This window comes from Phyllostomus discolor, chromosome 13 (assembly GCF_004126475.2).
Source record: "Phyllostomus discolor isolate MPI-MPIP mPhyDis1 chromosome 13, mPhyDis1.pri.v3, whole genome shotgun sequence".
In the NCBI taxonomy this organism is placed as follows: Eukaryota; Metazoa; Chordata; class Mammalia; order Chiroptera; family Phyllostomidae; genus Phyllostomus; species Phyllostomus discolor.
In genome coordinates this window covers 3,129,485-3,144,209 of record NC_040915.2, presented here as the reverse complement: position 1 = coordinate 3,144,209, position 14,725 = coordinate 3,129,485, and the positions used below count along the sequence as shown (strand labels likewise).

At 42.6% G+C, this 14,725-nt stretch overlaps 1 pseudogene; it reads right to left on the bottom strand.

Annotated features, from left to right (window-relative positions):
• Window positions 1-13,229: 13,229 nt before the first annotated feature.
• On the bottom strand, window positions 13,230-14,465 carry LOC114510366 (annotated as a pseudogene).
• Window positions 14,466-14,725: the final 260 nt, after the last annotated feature.

The following is a 14,725-nucleotide window of genomic DNA, read 5'->3' as shown; positions in this document are numbered from 1 at the left end:
TAAATATTTATTAAGCATCTTCAGTGACTAGATATTTTCTTAGGTAATAGGAAATTTAATGTCTTTTCTAATTCACTTCTTTATTGAGGTGTAAAGTATACAAATACAAACCTCGAGACAATGTTATGTATAAATACATCTGTGTGTCTACCACTGAGGTTAAGATATAGAACATCTGTACAGTCCCACAGCACTCACTGTGCCTCTTCTCACCGGAAAGAAATCACTGTCCTGAACTCGAACACTACAGATCAGTTTTTGCCTGATTTTGAACTTTGTATAAGTGAGTTGTTCATTTCTAAATATGTGAGGCTTTTCTAAATTTCTTAGTGTTTTTAACTTCTAATTTAGTCTATTCTGATCAGAGAACATACTTTCTAAGATTTCAGTCTTTTGAAATCTCTGAGATTTGTTTTATGGTTTCAACATATGGACTATTTGGTGAATAGTCATTTGTATTTGAAAGAATGTGTATTTTGCAGTTGCTGGGTGTAGTATAAATATTCAATTATGTTAATGTGGTGATGATATATTCAGATCTTTATATCCTTACTGACTTCTGTCTCGTTCTATCAATTATGGGTGTGTATGTGTGTGTGTGTTCAAATCTCTGTTGATTTTGGATTTTGTCTGCTTCTGTTTTTGGTTCTGTTATTTTAAAATATATTTATTGATTATGCTATTACAGTTGTCCCATTTCCCCCCCTTCACTCCCCTCCACCCTGATCAACCTCTCCCACCCACTTCCCCCCCCTTTAGTCATGTTCCATGTGTCATACTTGTACGTCTTTGCTTCTACATGTTCCATACTATTCTTACTCTCCACTTATCTATTTTCAACCTACATTCTATGCTATATTCTCTGTACCTTTTCCCCCTCTCTCCTCATCCCACTCCCCTGTTGCTAACCCTCCATGTGATCTTCATTTCGTGGTTTCTGTTCCCTGTTCTAGTTGTTTGCTTAGTTCTTTTGGTTTGCTTTAGGTGTGGTTGTTAATAATTGTGAGTTTGCTGTCCTTTTACTATACATGTTTTTCTTTATCTTCTCTAGATAAGTCCCTTTAACATTCATAAAATAAGGGCTTGGTGATGATGAACTCCTTGAACTTGACCTTATCTGAGAAGCACTTTATCTGCCCTTCCATTCTAAATGAGAGCTTTGCTGGATAGAGCAATCTGGGATGTAGGGTCCTTGTTTTTCATGACGTGGAATATTTCTTTCCAGCCCCTTCTTGCCTCTGAGGCTCTCTTTTGAGAAATCAGCTGACAGTCTGATGGAAACTCCTTTGTAGGTGACTGTCCCCTTATCTCTTGCTGCTTCTAGGATTCTCTCCTTCATTTTATCTTGGCTAATGTAATTATGATGTGCCTTGGTGTGTTTCTTCTTGGGCCCAAACTCTTTGGGCTCTTTGAGCTTCCTGGATTTCCTGGAAGTCTATTTCCTTTGCCAGAATGGGGAAGTTCTCCTTTTATTATTGTTCAAATACGTGCTCAATCTGTTGCTTCCTCTTCCCCTTTTGGTACCCCTATAATTTGGATGTTGGAACGTTTAAAGATGTCCTGGAGGTCCTAAGCTTCTCCTCATTTTTTTGAATTCTTATTTCTTTCCTTCTTTCCTGTTTGGTTGTTTTTTTCTTCCTTCTGGTCCACTCTATTGTTTTGAGTCCCAGTTTCTTCCCTTCACTATTGGCTCTCCGTGCATCTTCCTTCATCTCTTTTATGGTAACCTGCATTTTTTCATGTAATTTGTGCCCCAAAATCAACCAATTCCACGAGCTTCCTGATCACCAGTGTTTTGAACTGTGCATCTGATAGATTGGCTATCTCTTAGTCGCTCAAAGGATGAGTCCTGGGGGATTGAGCTGTTCTTCTGTTGGAGACATATCTCTCTCTCTCAATCTCCTTTTTTTTTTTTCGGTCTGTCGCTTTTGTTACGGTGAGGGGCGGAGCCTTAGGTGTTCACCGGTGCTGGGCACCCCAGTAGCTAGATTGTGACGTTGTATGTGGGGGCGGGGGTGGGGCCGGGGCCGGAGGGAACAATGGTGGTAGCTCCGCTGTCCTGGGGCCCCAGTGACCCCCTTGGGATCCTGGGTTGTGCGCCCTGTCCTGGTCCACAATGCCGCCTCATTGGGTCCACCAGCCACCGTTTGTGTACTCAGGGTCCACCACTGCGCTGCAATCTTGCACGTCCCGGAAGGCCTATGCGCTCAGTTGCCTTACATGCCCAGTTCTCCACGATCTCCGCACACCGTGACCTGCACCCGCTCCTCCTCTCCGCCCCTCCTACCCGTCTGGATGAACAGGTCTACTTCAACTTCTTGGCTGTCCGACTTCCATTCAGATAAATTCTCTATCAGTTCTGGGTGTTATTCTGCCTCTAAATTGTTGTTCTAATCTTGGTTGTGAGTGGAGGTACGGTGCATCCACCTATGCCTTCATCTTGCCAGAAGTCTCTGGTTCTGTTATTTTTGCTTCATGGATCTCATTTCTAAATATATAATAGGAAAGTCATATTTTCAGTTAGGTAGGCATTTCTATCAGTGTGAAATGCCCTGCCTGTCTCTGGCAATACTTGCCTTAAGGTCTACTTTGTCTGATACTAATTTAGCTACGCCATCTCTCTTTTGTTCGTATTTGTGTGGTATGTATATTTCCATCCTCTTTTTTGTTTTGAGCATGAATCAAGGTAAATATTTATTCAGGAAAAGAGACAGGAACCATTCCCAAGTATTCATTATAATGTGTTTTGTTAAAGAATATCTGTCACCAGAGGTCCAAAATCTTTATAAATACTATTTAGTGGTAAAAATTTGAAATACTCATATTGCAACACCAACTGAGCCTCCTGTTTTCTCCAAATGCATTCAATATCCTTCTCTTATTTTGTGTTCTTTTCTAAAATGTTGATAACCTTATATATAAAGTGTGTCCTCGCCCTGGCTGGCATAGCTCAGTGGATTGAGCGCGGGCTGCGAACCAAAATGTCACAGGTTCAATTCTCAGTCAGGTACATGCCTTGGTTGCAGGCCATGACCCTCAGCAACCGCACATTGATGTTTCTCTCTCTCTTTCTCCCTCCCTTCATTTGGTCTTTTTTTGCAGGGCGGGTCTTCTCGTGATGAATCAGCTCAGTGTTTGATTGTCAGAAAATGTCCTATTTTTCCTTCATTATTTTTTGTCCTGGTAAAATATACACACCATACATCTGATTATTTTAATGATTTAAAAGTGTCCAGTGGAACGGCATTCAGCGCATTCATCTTATGGGGCAGTCGTCCCACTCTCCACCTGCAGAGCTTGCCCAGCATCCCCATGACCACAAACTCTGTATTCTCCACTCCCCAGAGCCCGCCATAACCACATCCACTACTCTGCTTTCTGTATGTATGAATTTGACTGTTCTAGGTACTTCATATAAGTAGGATCATATGATATTTACCCCTCTGTATTTGGCTTATTTCACTTAACATGTTTTCAAGTTCATTCATGTTGTATCATGTGTCAGAACTTCCTTCTTAAGACTGAATAATACTCCATTGTATGAGGGAGAACCCCCTGCAAAACCGGAATTTATTTATAAAAACTGTGTATTTATTCTTACACATTTAAATGTCAGTCACCTTCACAGTACTCTCCATTTGATGCATTACACCTATTGAGACTTATTCCCACTGCTCAAAATAGCTTTTGAACTCATCAATTTTAGCGCCTTTTAGTGCGTCTACCATTTTTTGTTTCACCTCTTCCACATCAGCAAAATGTTTCCCTTTGAGGACGTTTTTATCTAGGGAAATAAGAAGCAGCTCAGGGCGATTGGGTGACTAGGGAGGGTGGTTTGGTCAAAAACTGCTGAACAGTCCACTCACTTTGGGCAAGTCCTGTCCTAAATCACCCCAATATGAGATGGGCAAACACATTGAAAGAATCTTCAAAAAACATTCACTGAAGACAAACGCAGCCTCTCACAACAATGCCAGCTGGTACACTGATACTGATGGGTTTCTAGAACACTAACCTAGCGTGGGAAGTCTGTACTACAAGCGGCCAGCCCCCCAGAAGGTAAGTCTGTTTTGGGGGGGTCCCCCCTTGTATGTACATACCACATTTGTCTAACCCACCCATTCATCCATCAGTGGACACCTGGTCTGCTTCTACCTTTTGGCCATTGGGAATAATGCTACTATGAACATTGGTGTTCAAATATCTGTTTGAACTCCTGCTTTTTTAAAAAAAGATATTATTTATTCACTTTTTAGAGAGGAGAAGGGAGGAAGAAGAAGAGGGAGAGAAACATTCATGTGTGAGAGATAGGTTGATCGGTTGCCTCTTGAATGCTTCCAGCTGGGGATGTGGCGCACAACCCAGGCGTGTGCTCTGACTGGGGATCTACCCAGTGACCTTTTGGTTCACAGGCTGGTACTCAGTCACTGAGCCACACACCAGCCAGAGCTGTATTCCTGCTTTTAATTCTTTGGGGTCTATATCTAAAAATGAAATTGCGTCATATGTAAATTTTATTGTTTAACTTTTTGAAGAGCCACCATCCTGATTTCCACAGTGGCTACCATTTTACATTCCCACTAGCAATGTATGAGGGTTTCAATTTCTTCACATCTTTGTCAACATTTTGCTATTTTCCGTTTCATTTTTGAAGGATGTTCTGGCTGAGTATAGAGTCCTAAGTTGATAGATGTGTTTTTTTCACGGATTTAAAGTGCTGTTTTTTCATTCTGCTCCGTTCCATCTCTGTTTTGCCCTGTTTTTGTTGAAATGTTAGTCACTAATCTTATTCTTGCTCCTTCGATCATTAATGTATCTTTTATATGTGACTGTTTTAAGATTTTCTGTTATCTTTGGCTTTTAGCAGTTTGGTGTGATATGTTCTTATATTTTGTAGTATTTATTTGTATTTATTCTGATTGAAGTTCAGTGAGTTCCTTGAATCTATGGTTTGATATCTTTGCAGTTTTGGAAAATCTTGAAGAATATTGTGAATTCTTGAAGAAAATATTTGAAGAAATCCAGTATTTCTTTTATTTTTATTTATTATTTTTTAAAAAAGATTTTATTTACTTATTTTTAGAGGGGAAGGGAGGGAGAAAGGGAGAGAGAGAAACATCAATGTGTGGTCGCCTCTCATGTGGCCCCCACTGGGAATGTGGCCTGCAACCCAAGCATGTGCCCTGACTGGGAATCAAACCTGTGATGCTTTGGTTTGCAGCCCGCGCTCAATCCACTGAGCTACACCAGCCAGGGCCCCAGTATTTCTTCAAATACTATTTTTGTTTCATTCTCTTCTCTTCTCCTAGGACTCCTACTACTCACATGTGTTTGAACTTTCACCATGTGCTGTAAGTCTCTTACTCAATGTGTATTACATATTATTTTTCCCTGTGCTTCTGCCTGGATATTTTCTACTGTCCTTTCTTCTAGTTCACTAATCCTCTGTCCTACTGTTAATATCCTGTTATATCTGTCTATAGTATTTTAAATTTTGGATATAGCATTTTTAGTTTTAGAATTTACACTTGCCATTTTTCTTACTTTTAGATTCCAGTTGTCTGATTGCAGTTTCCTCACTTTAAAACAAGTATTTTCTTGAGCATCTTTTAACAGTTACTTTAAAGCCGCTTTCTGATAATTCCTACAGTCTGACTCACTTGTTGATATAGTTCTATTATTTTTTGTTCTTTCCATTTTCAGTCATTTGTTACCATTTTAGCATGACTCAGAAGTTTTTGTTTTATTTTATTATTGTTTTTTAATCCTCACCTGAGGATATGTTTATTGATTTTAGAGGGAGAAAGAAGAGAGAAAGAGCGAGGGAGAGAGAGAGAGAGGAGAGAGAGAGAGAGGAGAGAGAGAGAGAGAGAGGGACATTGATGTGAGAGAGAAACACAGATCGGTTGCCTCCCATTCACCCCCCAACTGGGGATCGAACCTGCAACTCTAGGTGTGTGCCTGACTGGAAATCGACCCCCACATTTTTTGGTGCATGGGATTATGCTCCAGCCAACTGAGCCACCTGGCAGGGCATGACTCTTAAGTTTGATTAGATGTTGGACATTGTGGGGAAAAAAAGTTAGATGTTTTGGTTTATATTATCTTACTCCCAAAAGGATTAGAATTACTTTTCTGGCAGGCATTAGAGTATTGGCATGTTGTTCTGATCCTGTAGATTCTTGCTTGTCTCTTTATTTCATTTTTTTCAAAAGTAGAGAACAAAATGGACATCTATTCACAACTCAGAAAATACCACTAAGCACTAGGGTAAGAGACCTAAACACAAACAGTGAGTTCCACTCCAGCCATATTTCTCCAAGGCTGCTTGGTCCAATGGAATCTCTGCCAAAACCACCTGGACTACAGAGGACCTGTCAGCAACAATTCCAGCCTGACTCTGCTGCATTTTTGGCCACCTCTCTTCTTGCCCTTGGGTGGACCCTGCACAAAACACAGTGCATCTTGATTGGCTGTCCCATTAAATTTTGGCTTTTGTATCCTTCCTCCATAGCAGCCTAGCCTCCTTGTATGGTTCTTACTCAGCTAGAGTACACCCTTTCAGGTATCCTGTAGGCCTGTCCGGATTGAGGGGATGTTTTTATTTTCCCGTACTCTGCAAATTTGTCTGGATGTCTTCTTTTGGTGGCTCCTCATGATTCCAGTGACCAAGAGAATCCAGCCTTCCACAGAGCACAGTGGTACAGGTCCACCCCATTTTGCTCCACGCTGGCATAATCCTTACATGTCCATGCTCAAGACCCATGGAGCCCAGCTGTGGGCCCTTCTGCTTCTTCCTTTCTCTCCACTTTGTAGATTCTTGTGCTCATCCTCATCCTTGGTGAAATCTTCTCCCTCACCCTCATGAAGAGGGTGATCCAGTATGTTACTCTCTTCATGCTACCCTTTAATGCACAGAAGTTTTTAATTTTGGTGAAGTCAAAACAAAGACATCAGATGAAAACCACCTGGACTCACTTGCTTTCTTTCAAACAGATTTTATTTATTTATTTTTAGAGAGAAGGAAAGGGAGAGGGAAGGAGAAGGAGAGAGACCTCCATCAGTTGCCTTTGCGCCTGAACTGGCGAACTTTTGGTTAGCAGGCTGGTGCTCAATCTACTGAGCCAAGGCAGCCAGGCCTGGAGTTACTTACTTTCAGGCTGAACACCTTCTTTAGTAGTTCCTGTAAGGTGGCCTGCTAGCAACAGTTCTCTCAGCCTTTTTTTTTTTTTTTTTTTTAACCTGGGAAAGTCTCTATTTCACCTTCTTTTCAAATGATAGCTTTGCTGGATATAGGGATTTGGGTTGACAGATTTTTTTCTTTGTGCACTTTGAATGTGTTGTCTCAGTGCCTTCTGGCCTCCATTTTTCTAATACGAAGTTGTCTGTTAATCTAATTGGGGTTCTTTCCTTTAAGATTTTATTTATTTATTTTTAGAGAGAGGGGAAGGGAGGGAGAAAGAAAGGGAGAGAACATCAATGTGTGGTTGTCTCTTGCACACACCATACTGGGACCTGGCCTGCAACCCAGGCAGGTGCTCTGACTGGGAATTGAACCAGTGACCCTTTGGTTCACAGGCTGGTGCTCAATCCACTGAGCCATGTCAGCCAGGGCTTATTGTGGTTCTTTTGCATGCAAACAATATTTTCTCTTGCTGCTTTCAAGCCTTCTCCTTGTCTTTGACTTTATATCTTTTAAAAATTATATTTTATTGATTATGCTATCACAATTGTCCTGAATTTTCTCCTTTTTCCCTCCTCCATGCAGCATCACACACTGCCAGCAATCCCCACAGCAATCCCCACCTTTGTTCACGTCCATGGGTCATGTATACAAGTTCTTGGCTACTCCATCTCCTATACTGTACTTTACATCTCCATGGCTATTCTGTAACTACCTATTTGTACTTCTTAATCTCCTCACCTCCTCACCCATTCTCCCTCTCCCCCCTTCTATCTGGCAACTACCTGGTAAGTATCCTCTTTTCTTATGCTGCTTTTAAGATTCTCTCTTTATCTTTAAACTTTGGCATTTTAATTATGATATGTCTTGGAGTGGGCCTCTTTGCATCCATCTTAACCGGGACTCTGTGCTTCCTGGACTTCTATGTCTATTTCCTTCACCAAATTAGAGAACTTTTCTTTCACTATTTTTTCAGATAGATTTCCAATTTATTGCTCTTTCTGTTCTCCTTCTGGCACCCCTATGATGCCAATGTTGGACCTCTTGAAGTTGTTCCAGAGGCTGCTTATACTGACCTCATTTTGGGGAGATTCTTTTTTCTTCTTGTTGTTCTGTGTGGTTGTTTTTTGCTTCCTTATGTTCTGAATCATTTATCTTTTTTTCAGCTTCATTCACTCTACTGTTGTTTCCCTGAAATTGTTCTTTATTTCAATTAGTGTATCCTTTGTTTTTGACTGGGTCTCTTTTATGCTGTGGAAGTCCTAAGTTCCTTGAGCACCTTTATAACCAGTGTTTTGAATTCTGCATGTGGATAGATTGCTTATCTCCATTTTGTTTTAGCTCTTTTTCTGGAGTTTTTGATCTGTTCTTTTATTTGGGCCATGTTTCTTTGTCTCTGCATCTTGGCAGCCTCCCTTTGTTTGTTTCTATGTATTAGGTAGAGCTTCTTTGACTCCATGTCTTGGTAGTGTGGCCTATTGTAGTAGGTGTCCTGTAGGGTCCAGTGCCACAGCCTCCCCTATCACCCAAGCTGGGTACTTGAAGTATGCCTTTTGTGTGGGCTGAGTGCTCCCTCCTCTTGTAGTTGAGCCTTGGTTGTTGTTGACAGATCAATGGAGGGATTTACCTAGGCCAGTCAGCTGTAAGACTGGCTGTGACCACTGACCACCAATCTTCACCCTCCATGGAGGATCAGCTGTGCAGGAGCAGGTGGTGGTGTTCTGACATGGTCTGTAGTTGTCCACTGGGTGTGCCATCCCTGGGTTTTCCCAGGTGGTGTGGCCAAGGTCAGCCCCCATCTGTGTTTTGCCTGGGGCATCCTGCCTGAGTTGTAAAGCAATCTGAGATGGCTGCTGTTTGTGCTGGGCTTGGAGATTCCCAGGGAAAACCAAGTTGTGAATCTAATCTGGCTGCTGCTAGTTCCAGGCCTGGGGCTCATTGAATCCAGCTGTTTTTTGTTTAATAGGATTTAGGAGCCAAGACCAGCCATTCATATGGGAAAGCTGCTTGGTGGCCCCCTAAATTGGGTAGAACAGAGCCTCTGGGGATCTCCAAGGAGTGTCAAGCAGTGTTAGCCAGGTTGCTGGAATCTCAGATATGGCACCAGCTTAGCAGCTCTGTGGGGGGAGGGTTTCGAAAAGAGGAATTGGCCTCTGCTCACCCTGATCCAGACACTTTAGTTTCTCCCTCTATACCACTGGGACCTTCCAAGTTGCTATCTTGGTGCCGGAGCTCAGAGGGAGTGAGCTTGAGTAGGTGAGTCCGTGTGTGGGTTGTTTAAGGGGAACTGTTTGGAGCTCCAACAGTTTCTTCCACTGACTGAATCCCTGCTGGCTTTTGCAGCCAGAAGTTGTGGGGACTTCTCTTCCTGGCACTGGAATCCTGGGCTGGGGGGCCTGGTTTGCTGCTGGGCTCCCTCCCCCGATATCCCTCCCAAACTTTTATCCATGTGGATGTGGGACCAGCCCATTCTACCAGTCTGCATCATACCTACCAGTCTGGTTGTATGTGGTTTCTTTAATCCTGTAGTTGCCAGACTTCCATCAGCTCGATTTCTGATGTTCCTGAGTAACGATTGTTCTATATTTTTGTTTTAATTTTAATGTGGTTGTGTGAAGAGGCGAGTCATGTCTGCCTATGCCACCATCTTGACCAGAAGTCTTATTTTTTTTACTTTAAGCACTTTTACTATGAAGTGTCTGTGGACATTTTTTCATTTATCCTGCTGGGAATTTGTTGCACTTCCTAGATGTTTAGGTTATTATTTTTCAATAAATTTGGGAAGTTTTCAGGCATAACTTTTTAAAATACTTGTTTCTTTCTTTCTCACACTCTTCTCCCCTTCTGGTACTCTAATTATGTTTGTTAGTGTGCTTAATGGTGTCACACATTCTTCTGAGGTTCTGTTGATTTTTCTTCAATTCTTTTCTGTTTTTAATTTGCAAAACTTTTGTTGATCTATCTTCAAGTTTTGATAGTCTTTCTTTTAAGGTTTTATATATTTTAAAAATTTAGTGAATTTTTAAATTTTTAGTTAATATATTTATTTTATTTTAAAATATTTATTTTTTCAATTACAGTTTACATTCAATAATATTTTGTATTGGTTTCAGGTGTAGTGCACAGTGGTTAGACAATCATTTACTTGACAAAAGTTTTGCCCCAATATTTTCAGTGCCCACCTGGCCCCAGACATAGTTATTACAATATTATTGACTCTATGTCCTATGCTGTACTTTACATGCCCACAACTACCTGTAACTACCAATGTGTACTCCTCAGTCCTTTCACCTTTGCACCTAGCCTTCCTTCCCCTCTCCACAATGGGCACCATCAGTATGTTCTCTGTACCTATGAGTCTGTTTCTGTTATTTGTTCATCTATATTGCTCTTTAGATTTCACATATAAGTGAAATAATATGGTATTTGTCTTAATCTGACTGACTCATTTCACTTAGAATAATTCCCTCTAGGTCAATTCATGCCATTGCAAATGGTAAGATTTCATTCTTTTTTATGGCTGAGTAATATTCCATTTTGGTAAATATACCACTACTTTTTTATCTACTCTTCCAGTGATGGGCATTTGGGCGGCTTCTATCTTGGCTATTATAAATAATGCTGCAATGAACATAGGGGTACATATATTAGTTTGAATTCATATTTTGGGTTTCTTAGGATATGTATCCAGAAGTGGAATTGCTGGGTCACAAGGAAGTTCCATTTTTAAATTTTTGAGGACCCTCCATAATGTTTTCCATAGCAGCTGCATCAGTCTGCCTTTCTACCACCAGTGCATGAGGGTTCCCTTTTCTCCACATCCTCGCCAACACATGTCATTTGTTGATTTATTGATGATGGCCATTGTGACAGGTGTGAGGTGATATCACATTGTGGTTTTAATTGGTCAGTTAGTGTATTTTTCAACTCCTGAATTTCCTGTTGGTTCTTCTTCTTCTTTTTTTAATGAAAATTTAAAGATTTTATTCATTTTATTTTAAGTGATGTTAATGGCAGCATTTGAAAGGGATGATCTAGCCCTGGCTGGTGTGGCTCAGTGGGTTGAGCTATGGCCTGTAAACTGAAAGGTCACCGGTTTGATTCCCAGTCAGGACGCATGCCTAGGTTGCAGACTGGGTCCCTGGTTGGGGGTGTGAGAGAGGCAACCAATCGATGTATCTCTCTCTCTCTCTCCTTCCCTTTCCTTCTCTCTAAAAATAAAATAAACTTAAGAAAAAAAGGGGTGATCTAATCCCACACAATGGAAGACTCTACAATGTACCCATTAAACTACTAAAAAATAAACCAAGTGGCGAGGATCCAACAGGAGTCTAATTTAGGTTCCAAGTGTTGTCACCACGTGATGACAGTCACAGAGACTTTTCCCAGCTCACAGCTGGGGCTCTATGATTTTATACTCTCGTGCACGGGCAAAAAACCACCTCGGGAGAGGGAGTAAGTCCTGAATAATTGGCTTCATCACATCCACCTTCTCTGCCCCAAAATGGCACAAAAGAAACAACTACCACACCCTGCAGACTACTTTTGATGTAAAAGAGGTGATGGACCAGGGTGGAAACAGGTCATGAAGATCAGTCTAAGAAAGTCCCTTCGGATGAGTTTGTACACACCATCGAACAGGGAGCCTCTCTCACTTAGGGCAGGAAATCAAGGTCAATTCTCTGGAAGTCACAAGTTCATTCACTGAAGCAATACAAATTTACAAAGTGCTTACAAACTGTCAGCATCCACTTGCAGCCACTTCTAGATGAAAAAGAAACCTGACATCTCTAGAGGGGCTGCCAAGTCCTCCCAAGTCTACAGCTGGAATCGGGTTTCTTCTGTACCTCTGAAAGCGTAACACCTTAAAGCTGAATCATGTTCAAACCTGGAGGTCTAACATGATACTTGGCAATACTTGCATCCCAGACCTACAACATTAAAAGGTGTGGTAGAACTTTGCCTGAAGAGCCCCCCCCCCCCCGCACCCCCCCCACCCCCCCCGTCTGCCACAGATGAGAATAAGTCTACCAGGCATGGTCTGCTTGGGGAGGAAAGGTGGCCGATCTCTCAAAGGAGAAGGACCAGGGGCCTGTTCCTCAATGGGCTTTTATTGGGTTCATTTGCACAGGGATACAGATAAAGCTCATTAATCATTGTCAGGCAATAAGGATCAAACAATAGATAACAAAGAACTCTGAGGGCCTATTTTGAGTCAGGGTCAGATAGCTGAAGAGCTGTAAAACTTTGAGGAACAAATTTACTTCTTGCTTGGACCTTTATCATTTAATTGAGAGCATTCTAAACAAAGCAGGTTTCACAGGATTTTACATATTCTTTCTTAGGCCTGATTGCCCGGGGAACCCCCACTTTCCAGCATAGGGCTGCACCACCCTGTCATTGTTTCAGGCTTAAGTCAGGCAGTGGAAGTAAGGCAGCCAAGAGATTAGGAGACTTCTCATGGACAGAATGAGGACTCAGGCTATGTCGAGGCCGAGGGGCAAGGGTCCATCACCCTCTTTTGCTGTAGCCCCCCAAGTCCTTTCTTGGGGGCCTTCCACATGATTGTGTCTGTCTTAGGTTGTTCCCCACTTGGGGAATCTTACTCATCATTGGCTAACCGACCAAGCATTGGCGGCCAGTTATGGATGAAGTAAAAGGAGCAGAAGCAGTGCTCCTGCCAGGGAGATAAGCTTTGTCTCCTTAGTGGCTTACGGTCCAAAGGTTGCTCCCTCAGTCTTAGCCTTTGGGGGGCTTACAGCTTCTGAAACCAGGCAGGGCAGTTCCCAACAAAAAGGCACACTAAATTCTGAAGGTAGCTATGCTGAAAAATAGTTTAAATCAAATGGTTGTGCCCTGGCTGGTGTGGCTCAGTTGGTTGGGTGTCATCCCTCAAAGCCAAAGGTTGCAGATTCCTCCTGGTTGGGGTGCTACAGGAGAGGCACCCAATACATGTTTCTCTCTCACATTGATGTTTCTCTCTTTCTCCACCTTTTTCACCTCTCTCTAAAATTTTTTAAAAAATTAACGATTGTATAGTCTTTTTTTATCCTTGAAATTCCAGTACTAGACCAAACTCGTGGCCACCAGTGTTGAAATTCTTGCCAGCCAGCAGAGCAGACAGTGTCAGTTGACACCTGGCTTTAGTGCCTGCATGTCCTAAATCTGTAGAGCCTGAGTCCTTCACTGCAGCCCCGAAGCAGGCATCAGGGGCCATCTGATACTTGGCTGCTATCCCCAAGCTAGTGTTACTATTTCTGCTGTCCAGGTGAGATGAGCTATGGTTTCCAAATTCTTGTTAACCTTCTGATAAATGGAGCCACCAAACTCTGTTCCATCACTTACATAGTGTGAAGCTGGAACTCATCAGTCCTGTACCCAACCTCAAAGTTGTTCTGTGTCAGTTGAGACTTTGCAGTCTCAGGATTCATCTGCTAGCCAGCCAGCCAGCTAGCCCTCGTAACCCAGCACCATAGCACTCCAGATGGAAGACCTGGCGAGGTCAAAACCCACCTGGCAGCCCAGGTTGATGAGCTTCTGCTGGTACCCTGTCTTAATTTTAGCATTTCCACCTGCAGTGTTTGGTGAGAAGGATGAATATAAGGTCAGCTGCAGTCCACCTGCAAGTGGATCTTGCACAGCCACCTCTGTGCCCAGTGTGTTGTTGGCGTTCCATTTCCCCGTAAGCGTCAGACCTATCCAGTCCATCCAGACTTGGTTTCCAGACTGCCCATCACTTTGGGGCTCTCAGTGTTGGCTGGATCTGAGCCTGTAAATTTCACTCTAGTCTCAGATTTTGTTTTCAAATTGAGTTTTATTAAACTAAATCCATAGCCTTGGCAAAGATGTCCCTGGCAGATTTCCCAAGATCTACCTATATATGTGGGAGGTGCAGCCAGCTTCTGCTCAGAGGCAGGTTGGTGGGCTGGGCCCCTTCTTTATACAATGGAGTTGTGGATAATGGTTTGTTTAGTATGCTGCTCCCAGGTTGCCCCTGTCTGCTCATTAACAGTTTCAGTGAGCCCAGGTGGCACTAAGGGAACCTGTGCTCAGGTTTGGGGAGGAAGCAAACCTCTAGGCTCTGTGAGCCAAGCCTGCATGTATGTTGAGAGTCAGACAGCAAGCCATGTGATTGTGCCGCCATTTTGGGTAAAATGGATGATGAACCACGTGAGTTCCCCACCGTGGAGGGCTGAGCGTGCATGGGCATCACCATCTTGGACAACCCGGCATGCATGGGTGCCACCATCTTGGATGACCCAGTGTGCATGGGCACTGCCATCTTGGAAGTGGACAAGGTGGTGGGCTAAGTGTTCTTTTCAGATTATGGGCTGTATGCTGCTGCTGTGTGGGCATTGCATCAGTCGGGTTCTCTGTGTAACTGGTTCTGATAGGAATGGCTCTGGTTCTGAAGGTCATTAACTGAGGTCCAAGGGTGACCATATGATATATAGAGTGTTTGCAAGGTATAAGCTTCAGAAAGCTGCAGGATGTCCCTGTGAATCTAGGGACTTTTAGTGGAAGGTACCTGTAGTGTTAGGG